This window comes from Panicum virgatum, chromosome 3K, assembly GCF_016808335.1.
Source record: "Panicum virgatum strain AP13 chromosome 3K, P.virgatum_v5, whole genome shotgun sequence".
Taxonomy (NCBI): domain Eukaryota; kingdom Viridiplantae; phylum Streptophyta; class Magnoliopsida; order Poales; family Poaceae; genus Panicum; species Panicum virgatum.
In genome coordinates, this window is record NC_053138.1 from 27,034,740 (window position 1) to 27,040,731 (window position 5,992).

Genomic DNA, 5,992 nt, shown 5'->3' on the forward strand with positions numbered 1-5,992 from the left:
CATTTGGCATCTTAGACTAGGAGTAGTCCTTTCATTTGGCATCTTAGACTAGGAGTAGAATATGCCTCAGTGTTGGCTGCCCTGCAGCTGTGTATAAATGTGTTGCCTCCCCTCCCGTTGGATGGCATGGCATTGTGAGTGTGAATGAAGAAAACCCAGAAAACTTCCCCAACTTGAGTGTCATCCTCTCAGCTCAATGAGAGTGAAAATTGAGCTGCTAACATCGAAAATTGATCTGCTAACAGATAAAGCTAGGAATTGGTTCAGCACAGCTGTTACTCTTGCTCCTGATATTGGGGATTTTGGGGCATTGTTCTACAAATGTGAACTTCAGCATGGAAATGCAGACACTCAAAAGGATGTTCTGAAAAGATGCGTTTCAACAGAAACAAAACATGGTGAAAAATGGCAAGCAATAACCAAGGCTGTTGAAAACTCATATAAGCTTGTTGAGGCTCTTTTGAAGAAAGCTGTTGTGGTGCTTGATGCAGAAGAACGCGCGAATGCCACAGGTGCCTAGGCTCCTAGATCATTTATTTTTATAAGGTATTTGGCGAATTTGTTTTGTACTACTGTTATATTATCTTTTAGTATTTCAGTTGAGTTAATATTTTTTTTGCGGGTATCAGTTGAATTAATATGATTATCACTACCTGAGAGTTGCAAGTTGAATTATTATTTTTATTTGCATAATCAAGTACCTATATCATGCTCCGAATCTAGTTCCTTTGTATGCCAACTCTGAGGTGTTATCAGAACTCTCTTTAACTACAGTAGGCAGAACCTAGTGTTGCTTCTTTGCTTGCAACCAGCCTGCTGCAAAGTTTCTGCTGTAGTGATGCCGTTTTAGTCTACCATTTTTATGGATTACTGTTGCATTCCTGTTTGTCATGACACTAAGGTTGTACCTGTAGCAACTATAGACAACCTATGCAAATCAGGAAGGGTTATGGAAGTCCAGAATCTCTTGATAGTTCATGCAGGTGCAAGTGCAAAGCCTTACATTTTTTTTGTTGTATGACCCTAAAATAAATGGGTATTGCTTATCTGGTAAACTGGACGAAGCAATGAAACACCTCAATGTTTATTCTCTTTCATGGCTTGAAAACTGGTGTTAATAGTGTACTTGATTGCATGGACTCTATTGGCTTGCAAGTATCAACCAATGTTGTTACCTATAATACTTTGAGCAATGGTTATTGCAAACATGGTAGGATAGAGGATGCATTAACTCTGTTCAGAGAAATGTTGAGCAAGGGAAACTGATGCTATATTGCTATCACAGAAGGCGTAAGGACTTTACCTGAAGATGGTAGAAACTAAAAAGTATATAATGCATAGTCTTAACTGAAATGTGCTATCATCATGTACCTGAAGATGATTGAAAGTGCTATTGATCTGAAGAGCCTATATTGTGCTTTTTTATCTGGCCTGTCATATGTATGCAGTGTTTCAAAGGCTACAAGGCGATGTATGCAGTGTTTCAAAGGATACAAGGTGACCCAAAGCGAGCTGGGTCCGCCCGGATGCCTAGGCGTCCTAGGTGACGCCTTTGAAACACTGTATGTATGTGGTGGCGCCTCTCTTTGTAAATTTAGTGTTCCTGATGGTGCATGCTTGATCCTTGTGAAGTGTAGAGGATTTTCTTTTACAATGAATCACATTTATATCTGTCTCTGTAGCCTTTTTTTTTGTTAAAGAAATATAGTATTGTACTTTCCTCTTTCTGCCCTGGAGGACCAGAAGAAAAAATTAGTCAGGACGAGTACATAGACCCAAAAAATATGATAGCTGTCGTTGTTTTAGTTTGATAGATTTGCTTAAAGTTTACAAGATTTTACACTTGCAGGAGTTGCTCCATGCATGCCAGAAAGCAGGTCCAGAAAGAACCATACATCACAGGTTAGTTGATTCTGTCGATTTCTACTTCAATGTCTACTTAGCACAATAGTTGCATCTACTCCGTGCTTCAGTTTTTCATCTTCTAAGTGGTCTTCAATGTTGAGATGATACACTACGAACTCTCTACTGTCCTGAAAATAGTTCTTACATTGGCTGGGTGGCTGTGTTTCACCAAGATGCGATACACTGATATGAATATGGGTACAGCGATATGGCATTTGTCCAACAAGTATATACAAATGAATATTTAAATATCACTTAATTGCAAATAATCTCAAAACATATAAAAACACAAAACAAATTGAAGTTTGTTGGTACTTAGCAAGCTGCCAGTGCGGGGCACAACTGCTAACTTGCGCTAAGTACGTATCCATCACTAAGATAGAAGGTGAAAAGTGTGGAAAATAATAACAGAGAAATATAAGATGGCCTTCTGGCCCACTTAGCCTAAATAAGGACCTAAGCTTACCCTAATAGCTCCTCTGCTCCTGCACTGCACGCAAAAGCCGCCGCCGCTGTCTCCGCCACTATATCTCCAAGCTTCCTCCGATTCTCCAAGCTCTCTACGATTCTCCTTATCCCCATGACTATGTATGGATGGAAAGCAATGTACCTACAGAGGTATCGGCAAGCATCAGAAGCCACATCGCTTATTAAATTATTATTTTAATATTGCAATTTCCTGATACTTGACGATACATGTTTCAGGCTGTATCACACCGTATCAGATTTGGGTACAGCAGCCTACATGAAGCATTTGTGATACATGACTGGGTGGTACAAATGGGATTTAAAAAAAAAAGCTATTTTCAGTGATACTAGTGTTGACCGTAAGAATTTATGGTTCCATGGCACCTATGATACTGCATAGTTAAATTATTAGTGGAACATCAGTGAATAGTGTACCCAGAGCTCAGTTATTACTTCTCAATTTAGCTTGATAAGATGTGTCTTTGTTCCTGAGTGGAATGGGGTATCTTCTTATTAGTTGAGTTGCAGCAAAACCTAGACAGAGTGCTGAAGCTACTATCAAGCCTGTTGAGAACTCACATCACATCAGCCAGTTGAGGCCACTCAAAATAGAGCTGTAGTGGCTTTTGATAGAGAAGAAAAATCGCAGATGCCTCAGCACCTTGATCAGACTGTCTTGATAAGGTATTTGGTGCTTTACTATTCTGATCACGAGAAATATGGTGTGTTCTGCTTGTTCCGTAACTTTTTATTGCCTCGTGTTGAGATGCATTTTCTTTCAGTGTCTTACAGTACTGTTCAGTTAGAAGTTCTAATTTTGAAGAAGTATCTGACCATTAACATTTGAGCTGCAATTAGGTGGTTTGAGACAACCAAAGTTGTTTTTATTCTTTTATGCCTAGCATGCTTTTAAGTAGCTATATCTTGTTGCATGTCAAAGCGGTATCAATACTATATTTTAAGTAGCATGGACGGATCGTAATTTACTTGATGCAGAGGTCCCATATAAAGGCTTCACTTTGACAGTTTTGTTTTAGTTCTTAGGCTGATAGGTGGTTTGTCCTAGCTCACAGTCTAGTCACAGATTGATGTGGTTATTAACATTTTGATTACAGACCATCACTTGGTAATTTATAGGTTGAAGTCCATCGCTACTTGCATTTTTGTGCACGATGATACTGATAAATTTATAAATTTAGCGAAGGCCAATCATCAGAGAGCTGTTCTGTCCTTAGAGCATCTCCAACAGCTTCTTCAAATCCTATTAGCCAAATCCCATTTAGCTATCTATTTAGCTAGCCATTTAACTATACAAAAGGTGGAAAATCCAACAGTTTCTCTATCCATCCCCTCCTCCACTCCATCCCCTTCTCCTGCTGACCCACTGACGAGTGGGCCCCCGCTCCATCCGCCGCCCACCGCCGGCCGCCCCATCTCCCCCGCGCCGCCGCGTCCTCCCCCCGCGCCGAGCCCACCGCCGTATTCCGCCGCCCGCCACCGAAGCCGCCGCCCGCCGGCCGCGTCCTCCCCCCGGCCATGGGCTCCGCGAAGCCGCCACGTCCTCCCCCCCGGCCATGGGCTCCACGAGCTCCGCGACGCCGCGGCAGCCCAGGTCGACGCGCGACGGGAGCTTCGTCCTCGCTCGGCGGAGGGGCGCGCGACGGGAGCTTCGTCCTCCTCGGCGGAGGGGCGCGCGGCGGGGAGCTCCGTCCTCCTCGGCGCGCGGTGGCGGGGAGGGCACGGGAAGAGGAGGGGGAGGTGCGGGAAGAGGAGGGGGAGGCACGACGGGATGGCGAACCGGATGGCTTCTGTTTTTTTGGCTCGCGCGAAGGGTGGGATTGCGAACCGGATAGCGAAGGAGGGTGGATAGCTGCTCTGTTGGATTGAGATTTTCTCCTCCTTTTTCTATTTTTAGCCAACCAGATAGATTTAGATAAGCTGTTGGAGATGCTCTTACAAAATCCAAACAACTGTGACTATTGACTGCGCACCCCAGAGCTATTAATTCCTCAATGCCATTTTATGGTTCCTGTACTGAAAATTGTAACAGAAATGGTTGGCTAGTATGTGTCCTTCAACCCTTCAAGTACTGAAATTTGTAGAGAAACGATTGGCTGATTGGCTAGTATTTGTCCTTAAACTCTTCAAGTCCATTTGGAGAACAATGAAAGTTTGATGAAATGCCTCGAAGGATATCTATGTTCTCATTTATGCCTGCATCGGGACAAGTCATGTTAATGTCCCCCTGATGCATGGGCTTACTTTTTCCTGCACATGTTTGATGGATAATTTTGCTTTGGCCTGCGGGATTTTCCTCTGCTAAGAATCCGTTTTATTTTCCTGTCCGCTCACAGGTCTACATCTTGCGCACGCTGACATTGGAATAACTGAAGAAAGCAGCAAAGAGTTTTGCAGCGAAACTTTCTGTCGGGCGTCAGCACCAAACTGTTCTTTTTTGCATGTTGCCCAAGGCGAGTTGTTGATGTTGCAGCACTGCCCGTGCCAAAGATCTGATTCGGAGCCATTGCCAGAGACATGAGCTTAGGTTAGAAGCATGGGATTCAATAATGGTGTGTGTATGTAATGTAGATCTTCTGTTTACCACGATCCGCATTCTGTGCAATCCCAGATATTACCAAAAATTGTTGAAACTTTGTAATCGTGTATGCGCAGTTGCATTTTGTGCATTGTACTGTACGGGAATCGCGCCGTTCCCTGTAATCTGGGTCAATGCTGGCAAATCCAGCATCTGTTGCCAATGCTCTCTTCTCTTGGGTGTTTTCCTCAGCTACCGTATACCTGGCAAAAAGTTTCGTCGTCTTTGACAAAGTCATTCTTCTTCTCTGCGAAACGGGACAAAACCTTAGTATATAAGCAAGAATTGTAAATTTGTAATGTTGCTGATTTCACTCTCGCAAAAGGTGTTTAAAAATGATGACGAAGAAACACAATTTGGAACCATTCTTAAGTAAGCCTGTTGAACTTGCACAGATAGCTGATAACGTTCTCGTCCCCAAACCTGTTTTAATACTGGACGTGGGCCGCACGAGACACACGTGGGCACGCAGCCAGCCCAGTTTTTCTCGTGGGCCCGTTCCACCTCTTCCACGCGGCTTTTTTATTTTTATATTTTTTTAAAAACGTTTTTTACAGAAATATATTTTCAGTTTCACATTTTACAGTTTTGTACCCCTACCGCCCGGCAGGGGGGCGGCAGGGGCCTGCCGTCCGACAGGGGGCAGCAGGGACCTACATGTAAACAAATATAAATTGTTTTTGCGCGGAGGCCCCTGGTGGGAGCCTGCCGCCCCCCCCTGCCGGGGCTCCCCCCAAAATATAAAAGCTGACCAACCATTTGGGGCTGACCAATTTGATACAATGAACGAAATTTAAATTGAACGTTAAACAAGATACCACATAAGATATTACATTGAAGGTTTCATTCATTACAACCAAATTCTTTAGAAATACGTACTACCAACTAATTAAACAAGACATTTAGGCCAACTAATTCTTTCCAATGCTGATAGATTTACTCCATAGGAATCACGAGTAATTCTATAGAAGTCATCGTAATGAACTTGAAACGCCACCTTGCTCGACATATCTGGCCATCCAA

At 43.2% G+C, this 5,992-nt stretch overlaps 2 long non-coding RNA genes across 6 annotated transcripts; one reads left to right on the top strand and one right to left on the bottom strand.

Moving 5' to 3' along the window:
* Positions 1-246: 246 nt before the first annotated feature.
* Positions 247-5,060, top strand: LOC120698729. Of its 5 annotated transcripts, none has more exons than XR_005684998.1 (5): positions 247-1,562; positions 1,850-1,902; positions 2,409-2,523; positions 2,611-3,057; positions 4,728-5,060. It is a non-coding gene; the product is annotated as an uncharacterized LOC120698729 (long non-coding RNA). The 5 variants fall into 5 exon arrangements; XR_005684997.1 differs by having other exon boundaries at positions 247-546; positions 1,449-1,562; positions 2,409-3,057; XR_005685000.1 differs by having other exon boundaries at positions 247-1,566; positions 2,409-3,057.
* On the bottom strand, positions 3,534-5,395 carry LOC120698730. The gene is made up of 2 exons (XR_005685001.1): positions 4,976-5,395; positions 3,534-4,883 (listed from the first exon to the last, which is right to left on the bottom strand). It is a non-coding gene; the product is annotated as an uncharacterized LOC120698730 (long non-coding RNA).
* Between the last annotated feature and the right edge of the window lie 597 nt (positions 5,396-5,992).